The following is a 14,633-nucleotide window of genomic DNA, read 5'->3' as shown; positions in this document are numbered from 1 at the left end:
TATCTTTCCATTCAATGAAAGACTAAATCGGCAACGTGTGTTAGACGTAGACTTAGAATTTTTTGGCAAATCCTCAGCCTTTAACGGATTTGATGTGCCTTTACTGACTACCGTTTGAATCGGGTTAGCATGCGGATTGTATAAATCTGTTTCATATATAACATTGTGCTAAAAGAGTTAATTCTTTTAGTGCTACGATGTAGAATACGTAGATTTTATCTTTATCACGGGAATAGACTACCCGATAATGCGTGTTAAGCGCTGACTCATCCTTACTTAGAATTCAGGATAAAAGTCCCCAGACTTATATTCTGGTATCTTTTCGTTCGGGAAAAGACTAAACCGGCAGCATGTGTTAGAGACAGACTTATCTCTCTTTTGGGGTTTGAGATAAAATCCCTCGTGCATGAAGTGCACGGATTTGTAGTTGAGAAATGTGTCTTTTCGAAAGATAAAGACAAACCCAGAGTGGGAGAGGAAGAATTTTATATTCTATCTCCCAAAACTAAAGAGGAAGAATTTTATACCCTATCTCTAGTTGTGGGGGAAACTCAAGGTGGGATCTCCACCTTAAGAATCCGAAAAAGTGACACTAAGAGTGGGATCTCCATTCCGAGAATCGAGAGGATTCAAACAACCTTAACTTTTATAGGATTGGTTGCTTAAACTGAAAAGAGCTCTTCGTTTATTGAAGTGAGATCGGAGTTTGACCTTAACATTTATAGGTTTGGCTGAATGGGTTTGAGACAATCCTAACTTTTATAGGTTTGATTGCTCAATTGAAAGTGGACCTCTCGTTCATGGAAAGAATCGAGAGGGGATTCTGGTTTTGACCCTAACTTTTATAGATTTGACCAAGAAAGCAAAGGGAGTGGAATACATATAGCAGTGAAAATGCCGATTTGTACTAGCCACTCGATGTAGGATTTCGATGCCAAGTGATCAGTACTTAACATGCAAAATTTGAAATTACCAAAGATTAGCGGATAGGATTTTTGGTGGACTCACCATCAATTGATTTGATCGGTGAGGGATTTTGTGAGGAAAGATTGCTCCTGTCAAAACGGTTGAATCTCGTCTCAGCAAAAGAATTCATGAGAGTTGGTGAATTTAATCTCGAAAATAAGATAGATTCCATCATTAAGGACATTCAGAATCCAAATAGGGATTTCTTGCTTATCCTTTTTATAACTACCGGGTTATCCCTAAGAATACCCCACATAGTATTCTTCCGGGAACTTCCCGTGACATGGGTTATCCTAAACGTACTAAGGGTAGTACTTTTTTAGAAATTTCCCGTTTATCGGCATCATCAGCCGAGCGCCTTCCTTGGTAATAAGGCGATAAGCGCCATTCGAGTAGACTGTCTCTACTACGAATGGCCCCTCCCATTTGGGTTCAAATTTACCTTTATTCTTAGAATTAAGGATCATGGGCCATCGGACAGCTAAGACCAAGTCTCCTTCTTTGAAACTTCGTTGTCGAACTTTTTTATCAAAAGCTCGGGAAATTCTGGCTTGGTAGAACTCAATGTGCTACTGATCTTCCAAGCGCTTCTCGTTGAGTATCTCGAGTTCTTCGAGATGTTTCTGATACTATTCTTCAGTTGTTAACTCTGTTGCGAGAGCGATCCGGAGCAATTGAATTTGGATTTCTAACGGAAGAACGGCTTCACACCCGTATACCAGAGAATATGGGGTCGATCCCGTCGGTGTGCGGACCGTGGTACGATAGGCCCATAAGGCTGCGCCAAGCTTATCATCTTAATCTCGTTTATTAGTTTTCACGAGTTTTGATAAAAGCTTTATGATAGTTTTGTTAAAGGCTTCTCCTAATCCATTTGCTATGGGATTGTAAGCTGTCGACGAGACGTCTTGAACTTTGAACTTCTCGTAAAATTTGATAAAGGTGTTACTGACAAACTGGGGCCCATTGTCATGTATGATTTGTCTTAGGACACCATATCGGTAGATAATATGGTGCTTGATGAACGCAATCACGTTGCTCGTTTTTACTTATTTGAGCGGAATGGCTTCAGTCCACTTGGAGAAGTAATCGGTAATTGACAGAATGAATCTATCGCCTTTGACTAATGGAGGATTTATAGGACCAACAACGTCCATTCCCCAAGTCTCAAAAGGCCATGAGGTAGCCGAAGGATGTAGATGCTTCGGCGGTTGGTGCATATAATTTGCGTGTACGTGACACGCATGACATTTTCGGGCATATGCGACTGCGTCTTTTATCATGATGGGCCAGAAATATCTCATCCTTCTAATACGGTCGTAAAGTTTGGGGCCAGATTGGTGTGCACCACAAGCCCCTTCGTGTGTCTCCCTAAGGACTTCTTCCGCCTCTTTAGTGGATAAGCAACGTAATAGTAAACCATCATACCCCTGACGATATAGCATTCGACTCTCCGTGTTAAAGTAGAATCTCGGAGATCTTCGTCGGATTGAGTCCCTTTCCTTCACGTCTTCTGGTAAAATTCCATGTAAGACGTAATCGATGATAGGGAAATGCCAACCTCGGGGTTCGAACTCAACTTTAGTTGAATACACCTCTTTAGTATCATCTTCTCAGTTGCCTACATCGTAGATTGGTACGAAGAGTTAGTGAGTTCTCACCGTAATGAATTGTTCCGTTTCAGGAGGCTTTGCTAGAGATACTGCTAATGCTGCTAATACATTCGCGTAGGTGTTCTGTAAGAGTGGAATGTATTCAATAAATAATCCTTCGAATGATTCCGCCATCTCGACGGTCATCCTATGGTATGGTATCAAATCCTGTTTTCTGATCTTATACTCCCCTTGAACCTGTTTAACTACCAATTGAGAGTCACCGAAGGCTTCAAGGTATTAGACCCCCAGCTCTTTAGCAAAGCTGAGTCTAATAAGTAGCACGTTATACTCGGTAACGTTATTCGAGCACGGCTTGGTCAGCGAGTAAGCTTGAGGCATCACATATTTTCCCAGGGAAACTAAGACAACTCCAACTCCGGAAGAAATCTTAGAACATCCAGGAGCACTTACTACATTAGTTGCTCGAGAAGCACCATCAAAGTACAAACACCACACCTATTGATGGGAAGTTGCGTTGTCTTCATGGGTTTCATCTGGCAGGTCGTTGTATACCTCGGCAGTATCTGTAGTTGGGTTAGCTGCCAGGAGATCACAAATAGCTTGGTCTTTGACCGACTTTTGTTGCTTAAAGTGTAGGTCGTATTGGGACAGAAGCAGGGTACATTTTGCTAGCCGTCGGTTCATGAAAGCGGGTTGCGTCATGAATACTCTGCATGGGTTAACATTAGAAATGACATAGATAGTCTATCCGACCAAGTAGTATCACATCTTTTGAATAGTGAATACCAAGGCGAGACACTCCCTTTCGATCATTGGATATCGAGATTCGGCACCCACGAGGATCTGGCTCAAGTAATATATGGCCTATTCGTGACCGTTATCGTTGTCTTGTGCAAGTAATGTACTTAACGAGTGGCTTGTCGCCTTGACATAAATCAAGAACGGTTTGCCCAATTTTGGTGCAACGAGCACAAGGGGTCTCGAGAGATATTCTTTAATATTCTCGAACACTTTTTGACAAGCGTCGTCCCATACAAATGACACGCCCTTCTTTGTAAGCCTGGAGAATGGTTGACATTTCCCCGAAAGGTTTGAGATGAACCAACGGATATAAGCCAACCATCCTTGTAATCCTCTGAGTTCCTTAAGGTTTTTCGGAGGTTGCAGCTCGTTAATTTCCTTCACTTTATCAGGGTCGATGTGAATACCCTTTGTGGTGACGACGAATCCAAGGAATTTGCCGCTGGACATTCCGAGGAAAGATTTGGTAGGATTCATCTTCAATTGATGAGTCCGCATCAGGTCAAACATCATTTTCAAGTCTTTGATATGATCATTCTTGTCATGACTTTTCACAACTAGATCGTTCACGTACCATTCGATAATCCAAGCAAGCATCTGAGGTTTCATCATTCGAGGATCGTGACCTTCTGGGTCTAGGTCTGATAGTTCCAGATCGTAACCAAGTCATGCGTTGAGATACTTCTGCAAAAGGTTCAGAACTAAAGCGTCGCATGGATTTGCCTTTGTCGACCATGTTAATAGTAACTCGTAAGAGCTCGTTACTTGTGTCGGTTGACCTTCTTCTACGGAAAAGCCTCAGTTTAGCCTCGGATGGTCTGGTGGAGATTCTTTCAAACACCGAAACCATTTGTGGGGCCTTAGGGCAGTAGCATTCTGACAACACTACCTTGATTATCTTAGCACACGGACAGTGCGAGTCCGTGACTCGGGTATTTTTTTTAGGATTTATTCGCACCCCCAGCCCGATAGTACAACTCGTCAGTCTGATGACCGGAGTAACCCATCGTGTGTTGGCACGACTTCCCAGGTATAACATCATCATCGGACAAACCTGTTTCCCTCTGGGGATATGACGCTTCATTGGCGTCTACAAGAGTCATGTATTCAGACTTACGCCTTCGTGAGCGTGAAACTCTAACGGGCTCTTGAACTTCGATTCGCAATCCGATGCGGTCGGTCATAAGGGCTTTCCCTTTGTTGTTATTAGGGGGATTAGTATGACCCCCAGCTTGAATTGTTATTTGGAAACCTTTCAATGGCCCCAATCGCTCCTTCACATATTAGGGAGGAGCAATGCAGTCTTTTAAAGAAACTCTAAATTTGGTGAGATCCACGCTACCGTATGGCTCCGTCGGAAGTACGAGGATAGGGGAGACGAGATCTGAAGTTGACGAAGACTGAATGATAACTTCGTCCACTTTTTCCTTAGGCACTGACTTTGCCTTTGGCACCCACACCCGTTTGTACTTGGGCGACTTTTTAACCGCCTCTTCCTTCTGCATTTCTTTTGCTTTTTGCAAAAGGACTTGGGCGTACGCGAGCAATGATGGCGCTTTCGGATTCGCTCCTCAAGGGTAGAGCGGGTCCTTTTGACGTGGACCCATTCATTCTTCTCTGCTTTAGAGGAGGGGTTGTTTACTCACCGTTGTTGTTCTCGGCGCTGCCTAGATTTCAGATCCACATCATAGCGGATCCCGTCCATTGGCTCCAAAAGGCGTTGGCGTTGTCTTTGGTGTGCTCTCTTCGACAGAGTTGGCACGTCTTCACCAGCTAAGCTTTTGCTGGAGGGGAGTCCCAGATCTACAGCTTGGACCTCGTTGGATGCTGGAGGGGCATCGCGAGGTGTAAGTGCGGTGGTGGCGAGAGGATCTTGGATCTTCGAGCCTGAAGTCCAGCGAGCATTCTTGGAAGAGGAGGCCTTTCTGCACCTGTGTGGAGAGCCGGATCTGGAAGAGGAGGAAGAGAGATACTCTTTAAACTTCTACTGGTCGAATTCGTATTCGACCTCTTCGTTCACAGGGATCTTGATCGCCGGTTGCATCACGACAGCCTCTGCAAAGAGGCTATTGGCTCCCCCCCAGGGATCTTGATCGCCGGTTGCATCACGACAGCCTCTGCAAAGAGGCTATTGGCTCCCACTGTGGTCGCTAGTTTGTTTCCATCGAAAGTCATATTTGTGATGGATTTCATTATAACTTTAGTCGTTTACAATGAATTCAAATAAAAAAATACAACTCTCTCGAAAATAAGCACAAGATTTGTTTATCGGCTCTTGCTTACGTGGGTTCTTGGCCGGTGACGGGGACGTCAATATCCATGGACCACCTGATGATCAGATCAGGTCTGAAGCTTCGTCGATTCGTGAAGGAATCAAGAAGCTGAAGCAATTATCTCAGCAACGGAGAGATAATTACTCTTCTTAAGATTACCGCAACGGAATAATCTCAAGGGAAGAACACGAGAACTACAGATCTGGTGAACTCTTCTTTCCTACGCCAAAGAACTCGATCGATCTCCTCCTCTCTTCTGAAATTCGTGCTCCTTCAGTCTTCAGTTTGGCAGGGCTTTACCAATTCTCGAGAATTCGAGATCTAAAGAATGAAGGCCCTGGGGCTGTATTTATAGGCTTCGGGACCTCTGTTTTTAGATAAAAATGGTTGATTCCCTCTTATCCTAAGTTGTAACCACTTAACCATGTTCATGGATGATATTTTATCAGTTAGAGCAAATTCAAGCGGTTAACTGTCAAAAAATAGCCAAAATCAGCTTTTTCGGGTTGCAGACACCCGCGGGTGTCTCGGCCTGGCCGAGACACTTGTGAGTGTCTCGGCTTGGCCGAGACACCATGTGGTGTCTCGGTTTGTCTCAAGGCTTTGTCTCGCGTGCTCTGTCCGTTTTCACCGTATTTTCATCATCCAAAATCAAAATCACGCGATCAAGAATGCATCGGAAAGCCGACGTGGAGATCTACAAGATCTCACAATTTAATCATGTGTGGAGTAAATAGGACACAAGGGGTGCTTCATCTTTCGTAAGCGATGTGCAACTTCTAGTTCATTCGTGTTTCGGTTATTCCGAAATTCCGTTGCTTCGCATGGTCCGTAGACTCACTTCATACATTTGTCATCGTCAAATGAGCTTCTGTGACTCGAATAGCGACATTCATCATCTCCTCTCCATCTCGAGCTGGGTGCGTGGACCTATAGGCAATTTTTGACTCCTACACTACTAGCAAAAATTAAAAAAAATGGTAACTAGAACAGCTCTATCAAACTACGGCTCTCCGTGCACCTGGCTCGTTACCTGAAAGTAGGGGAAAGACAAGCGTCAAAGTGCTATAACGAGTAACATCTCAACTAACCCTAGGGAAAAGGTCTAGAAGGATAAAAAAATATCTGATAATACATATAGATAGCTAAACATCGACTATAAAAAAAAAATAGAGGTTTGATGTTTAGAAATTTACAACACGAGTATAGGTACGCCTCCCTTAGCTCAAATTGTAAATTGCTAAATACCAAATTCAAAAGCTACAACATGGAGTAATAACTCTATCTCCAACCAAAATATCAATGACCTGTCATATGTCAATTACATATCCAACTCGTGGTATGCAATAAATAAATGTCCAAAGTATGATCTGCAATAGCTTAAAGTCCAACACAAGGACTGTAGTGGATTATAGTCCAACAAGAGGACTTTAATAGTTTATAGTCCAACATGAGGACTTTAATAGTTTATAATCCAACACAAGGAATTGATAGCTTATAGTCCAACATGAGGACTGTAATATACAAATAGTGTCAGAAATCACGTACATACCATTCACCCTCATGCTCCGATGAATAAATCTAAGACTCATGTCTGAAGTCAACTCATGTATACCAATCTCAGTGTATAACAAACCCATATAACCCAGATATTTTGCCAGCCATACAAACCTAAACACAACAGGATAAAAGCAGAAAAAATCCCCCAGCGGTCGACCGCGACTGGAGCAGAAGCTTACTGCTTCTATGCACGACACGCAGTCGACCGCCACGGTCGACCGCGTAAAAGCAGAAACCCTAGTTCAGGTTTCTATTCTATGTGGTTTTATCCAAAAACTTTCGTGCGATGTTTATATACATTATCAATCCTTCATATGAGATTCAGCATAACCAGAACATGTGAATTTCAGTCTAATCACTATAGATAAAATGAATCAAATCTTAAACATGTAAATTTCGTGTCGAAATCTTCAAAAACAAAAATCTTTCTTACAAAACTCTTGATAGAAATAAACTCAGATCTAGATCTGTATTAAGAATTTCATGGGTGAGCTTTATTAACTGAAAACATGTTTTCTTTACAAAAATACAACATATAGATCTATTTTTATACATAATCTAGTATGTTAGGCTCACAAATCACATGAAAAATATTATTAAAACATTTAAAAACATGGGTATAGGGTTGGGCGAGATGAAACTCGCCTGAGGGATGATGAACAACTCCAACAAAACGTTGGAAAATATCCTCCTACGCCGAAAACCGCTGGATCCCGCTCAAACTCTTTGAAATCCGTCGAAATCACCAAGGAGAAGGGGCTAGGGTTTGCAAGAGGGAAGGAGGAGGCTGCTAGGGTTTTCTGTGGTGAAGAAGAAGCTCTCACGAATATAATATTATATATATGAGCGCACAAACCAGAACCAAAACCCAATAAGACTCGAACTGGAAAAAACTGGTAAAACTGCATACGGTCGACCGCCACGTTCGACCGCACAAGAGATAAAAGCTTTCTGCTTCTGTTGTGCGCCCGGCGGTCGACGTCCACGATCGACCGCATAGGAAATTTCTTGTTGGTGCATATTGTTTGTGTGCTGGTCTTATCACTCGATCTTTCTCATATAAATACACTCGTTTGATCCCCAAACACTTGTTATCACATTCATCTATGATATAAACATATATGTCACAATAAAAAATTCATTCACTGTATTTTACGGGGTTTTACATTCTTCCCCCCTTAAAAGAATTTCATTCTCAAAATTTCAAAATCGTATCTTAAAAATTAATAATACGAGAAAAGCACATCGGGAGTAGTCATTCCCACATACACCTCTCGTAGCATTAATTTTCAGATATTAACATAGTAATATCTAAATTTAACAGTCTTAAATGCAAATATTCACGCCTTAATCCCTAACAAAATGGAATTAGTACGTCGGGCGAAAAATCCAAACAAGAAACCGCCCATATATATCATGTATCCCAAATGATTAAGGATTAAGTGACAATACCCCCATTATAGTGTTAAAGATAAATATGACTATCAAAAGTATCATAAAACATAAGAAAACATAATGCAAATAATTTATCTGCTCAAACAGGTGTGGGTAGTCGCGACGCATATCCTCCTCGCACTCCTAAGAAATCTCCTCGGATCCTCTCCGGTTCCATTAAACTTTCACCAAAGGAATCACCTTGTTTCTAAGTTTCTTCTTTTCTCTAGAAAGTATACAAACTGGGATCTCTATCATAGTCAAATCGTCCTGAAGCTCAATCTCCGGAGCATCCAATGCTCGTTGTCTTTCCTCGTCATGTAAGTGCTTCTTGAGCATAGAAATATGAAACACGTCGTGCATACAAGACATCAATGTTGGAAGGTCTAGTCTGTATGAAACAGCCCCAATACACTCCACAATCTAAAAAAGGCCAATATATCTCGGAGCAAGCTTCTCCCGTCTACCAAATCGCTACACCCCCTCCATCGGCGATACCTTCAGCATGACAAAATCTCCCACCTGAAACTCCAAAGGTCGTCTTCTGTGATCCGCGTAACTCTTCTGCCGACTTTGAGCGGTTAAAATAAGCTCCCTAATCAATGCTACCTTTTCGGTAGTCTGCCTCACAAGCTCTGGTCCAAGAAATAAGCTATCCTCTTGCTCTGGTCCAAGAAATAAGCTATCCTCTTGCTCTGCCTAACATATAGGGGATCTACAGGGCCTCCCGTACAAAGCCTCATACGGAGCGATACCAATCGTTGCTTGATAACTATTGTTATACACAAACTCTACCAATGAAATATGATCCTCCCAGCTACCTTGAAAGTCAATGATACAAGCTCGCAGTATGTCCTCCAACACCTGGTTCACTCTCTCTGTCTGACCGTCTGTCTGAGGGTGAAAAACACTGTTGTGCAATAATCTGTTGCCAAATGAATCCTGGAAACTCCTCCAAAAGTGCAAGGTAAAAACTAAGTCTTGATCTGATACTATCGTGTCTGGAACTCCGTGAAGTCGAACTATCTCCCGGATGAATATCCTCGCATATGTCTTGGCGGTGTAAGTAGTCCTCACTAGAATAAAATGTGCCAACTTTGTTAACCGATCCACGATCACCCAAATTGAGTCGTTCCCCCTCTTCCATTTCGGCAGCCCTACAATGAAGTCCATAGAAATATCTGCCCACTTCAATTCTGGAATGGGTAGAGGTTGAAGTATCCCTGCTGGTCTCTGATGTTCTGCCTTCACTTGCTGGAAGATGAAATACTTAGTGAGCGTTTGGCTACCAATGTGTTTTTTCTGTTTCCATTTTTTTTGTCAAAAAAACACTGAAACTTGTTTGGGAACTAGGGTGTTTTTTTAAGTTGTCCCTTTACAAATATGAAAAAATCCACGCTTTTCTCAAAACACCTTTTAGGTGTTTTGAGATCCCCGTTTATTTTCCCCCAAACCAACGCGATCCCCTTTTCTCCCCCTCAACCCGAGCAGCCGTCGCCGCCACTCCTCGTCATCGCCTCATCGCACCATTCGCCTCTCGTCATCGGCCTTCGCCGCCTCCCTCAGTTAGCGTCGCGGCCCGGCCTCATCGCGAGCCTTCGCAACAGTACCCACGATGCTTCAGATTTTGATCTTCGTCGCGCGGCCAACTCAGATTTGATCTCTTCGTCGCCGCCACTTAGATTTGATCTCGTCGTCGTCGTCGCCACTCAGATTTGATCTCGTCATCACTGTCGACGCTTTCAGATCCCGCCTCTCTCTTCTTTAATGCCCTGAACCCAGGTTTAGATAACCCATACTCTTCTTCTTCTCTGTTTTATTTTCTAATTTTGGGTGATTTTTTGTGCGATTTTGCTGACATTTGTTGGGTTTTTTGGAAATTGATTCTAAGGGGAGTATGTGGCTTCGGTTGTTGAGGCTTAGCGACATTGATTTGGATACAAGAAGAAAAGAGGAAGCAGGTGATTTTTTTTGCTTGAAGTTTTGATTTTATTTTCTGGATTTTACCTTGAATATTGGTTATGGATGACTATTGTGATATGGGTCATTTTTAGCTTCTGTAATGATGCATTATGGAATGCAACTCAATGTTTTACAATGGTCTTATCAAACACTTTAGGAGAAAAAATACAACACCAATGTGTTTTTTAGAAAAACACTACAACAAAAAACACCTTGGTAGCCAAACAAACCCTAATGATAATCACATTTTATTACAATTTTATACCTTCATTATCTATTTTATATGAATAAATATATCACTAATAAGTATTTTTATCTTTTAATTGAAGGTTAAGAAAGAATAAATCTCAAACTCTCATCTCTCAATAAAAACACCTTTATTAAATGAAGAAATGAAGCAAAGAAGCCCATTGGAAAATCAATTGCCAAATTATCCAAAAGCCAAAACACACGAAGAAGTTGCGGGCTAAAAAAGGAAAACTCTTGACATCGATGCCAGCATCGATGGGGGCATCGATGCTAGCATCGATGCCTGTATCAATGTCAGCATCAATACGCTTATCGATGCTGGCATCGATACCTCCGGTAGTTTGTTACAGATTAGTGGGTGAAAATTATTGTTTTTGGATAAGATTTTAATCCAATGGCTCTTATTCACTGATGTTTACTATAAATAGGGGTAGAGAGTGAGGGTTAGGGTGTGAAAAATTTTGTAACTCTATTTGGAGAGGAGGGTTACTCTTAATTGAGAAGACCTTTCAAAAATTATAATTTTTTCTTGCAATCAATAAAAGAATTTTTCTCCACTTTAAATTTTTCTTTTCTCCTCTTTGTAGAATGATGAGGATGGAGATGAGGAGCAGTTTGAAGGTTTGTATTTATTTTATTTTTCCCTTTTATTTCTTTTTAGTAATTTCTTTATTATTGCTTATTAGTTAGATTTACATTCATGCTTGTAGGGTAGATTTATTTTTTAGTCTTTTTATTTCTTTTTGCACTTTAATTTGTAGAGTAGATTTATTTTTATAAATTTAATTTTTGCAATTTATTTTGTTGTTTAGATTTTAATTCTTTGTAGTTAGATTTATTATTTGTTCATAGTTTAGATTTTTCCTTTCTTTTGAATTTTGTAATTAGTTCTTTTCTTCTTACTTTTATTTCTTAAGATGTAAAATTAATTCTTATAGTAATCTTAGAATTATATGAAACTAGTCTAATTTCCTTTATGTTATGCAAATTATTCTCTTACACTTAAAATGATCATGTATAGGATAATCAACTAGAGAACTAATTGATAGAAGAAGAATTTAATAATCTATGCTTATCTTGAGTGGTTTGATAGGTTATACTTATGAATTCTAGGATTACTATCTTGTTGTTGTTCTTATCATGATTTTTATTTTGACTTAGATGATAATTTGATAGGTTATACTTTTCTTAAATAGTTTGATATTCTATGCTTAATAAATCTAAGTTGAAATATGATAAAAAGAGAATAGTTTGTACTTTATAATTAAGATTAGCTAGTGCATTCAATTCTAGATCACTCATATCTTTAATTAAATCCTTCATCTTTTGTTTTCTTAATTTTTCTCTTTTTATTCTTTCTTTTTATTTTATTCTTTGATTCTTTCTTCTCTCTTCTAAAATTCAATTTATTGTCACTTGCATATATTCAAAACAATCACTCATAATATCTCTCTCCATAATCACACTTATTCTTTAATCCTATTTTTGTCACGTATGAAATATAAGAACCAATTCTAATAATCTCTTAAAATCACCTTCCTCGTGGGATCGATAACTTTTTATACTATAACTTTATCAATTGTGCACTTGCAATTTTGGTACATAATTATACTGCATCAAGTTTTTGGCGCCGTTGCCAGGAAAGGTGCTCAAGTAGGTTTTAATTATTTTGGTTCTTTAACTTGTGTGTTTTTGTGAAACAACTACTTGGAGATTAAAGATCAAGAATTGGAGATTAAGAAATTGGAGATTCGCTTGTGGTAAGTCTTCTTCCTAATATTTTCAATTCCACACCTTTAGTTAGTTTCTCACAATTAGAGACAAATAGGATTTTTAAAAAAAAAATTCATTTTCGTTGACCATAATAAAATTCACCCTCCACTTGAATAAATACTAACAAGATAATAAATTCAAACAATTTTCCCCCTTCTCATTGTTTGATTGTTAACCCTAATTAAAAAAAATCTTTTTACCATCCTTTTTAGTCGCTTTTAATTCCTAGGGTTGCATTTCATACAGTTAGTAGGAATTCACTAAAGTGATTTGAGCATCTTGGTTTAGCACACACTAGAAAATATTTTTAAGGGTAAAACCCCATAATCAAGATAAGGTGGGGGATTTCATCACCCTTTCCTTAGCCCAAAATCATTAATTCCTCACTACACAACCCTAGCCTAATAAAACTCACTAGACGTTGGCCATAAGGAATTGAGCTCAATAAGGAACAAAGAATCTTTAGGTGAACCGGTTTAAGTTTTCTTGGATTAGTTGGTGTCTAAGGCAAGTTTTAAGGGTTGCGTAAAGCGCTCTACAAGGAACGAGGTACTTAATTAATCTCTAATTAACCTCTGTTTTTATCCTTACCTGGCTAACTAACCGAGTAAAACTTTTATCTTTCCACTTAAGGAATTTTTAGTTAGGAGCCGGTCTAGCTGAGTTAGGCTTAACCCTAGAGTTTAGAGTAATTGCAAAGTGATTGTTTTTTCTTTTTTTCTCATTTTTCCTTCCTTTTATCTAAAAAAAAGAACTAACTTTTATTTTTCTAAAAAAAAAGTAGTATTTGCTTTATATATATATATATATATATACATATTTCCTCATATTTTTTTTATATATAAAAAAAAGAGAAAAGGAAAGAATAATATATACATATTGCCTCATTTTTTAAAAAAAGAAAAATATACCTATTTCCTCATAAAAAAATAAATAAATTAAAAAAACGGTGAATAAGTAACATGAAGAGAAAAAAATATGTTAAAAATCAAATATTTTTTAGGCCATTTTCTATGGCCCAAAAAACATTTTCAAAGCCCATGAGAAAAGGCCCACTTTCAGGAAAAAAAATTTATAACCCACCGCATCGATGCCAGCATCGATGCGATGGGTCTGCTGCATCAAAACCGTAGCCCCACCCCCTTCTCCCGCTTGTTTTCTTCTCCTCATCTCCCTAAACCCCATTTCCCCAACCCGAAAATTCCCAAAAAAAAAATTTAACCATCCAACCCCAAGGAATCAAGACAAATTAGAGGGCTTCTTCTTCAATTTTCTCCGATCTTTGCCTTTTTCCACCTCTACACATCTCCAAGGTATAATTTCTATCTTGATTTTGTAATTTCCTTATGTGAATGGGTTCATGGATGATTTTGTGATTAAATCATGAATAGTTTTGAATGATTATCATAGTTTTGTGTTGATACATGATGAAATTTTAATCAATTGGTTAAATTGAGAGTTTAATTGGGGGTTTTATGAAAAATACGAAACTGAACTTTAGGATGTTGTGAAAAAAAATAGAAATATTCAAATCTTCAACTTGTATGAAGAATAATTGATAAATTTCAATTGAAATTTAAAGTTTTAGGGGGTTTTATGCAAAAGTTAAAACTTAAATTTGGGGTGTTTTGTGTAAATTTTAAAAATTCAAGCATTCAAAGTTCAACTTATGAAATGTGAGTATTTGGTCAAATAAAAGTTTAAATTGGGTACTTCTCACATTCGAAAATTTGTATTGGATAATTAAGGATGCTTTATTCAACATTTGTAAGGTTTAGCTTATAATTGTCATATCAACATTCATGTTTCACCGATCAAGTTATCAAAATTTTGACATTTTTTCTAAAAGAATAATTTTGAGGAAATTTATTGACAAAATTTTGATAACTTGAAATTAACTCATGTTGAACAATCCCGAGCAAGTTCATCATCTTCTGATCCTTCTGATACCGATATAGATAGACCCACAATTTTGGCCATAATTATGGGTCTTAATGTT

The sequence above is a fragment of the Asparagus officinalis genome, chromosome 8, assembly GCF_001876935.1.
Source record: "Asparagus officinalis chromosome 8, Aspof.V1, whole genome shotgun sequence".
Taxonomy (NCBI): Eukaryota; Viridiplantae; Streptophyta; class Magnoliopsida; order Asparagales; family Asparagaceae; genus Asparagus; species Asparagus officinalis.
The sequence above is the reverse complement of the archived record's forward strand: the minus strand, read 5'-3'. Positions refer to the sequence as shown.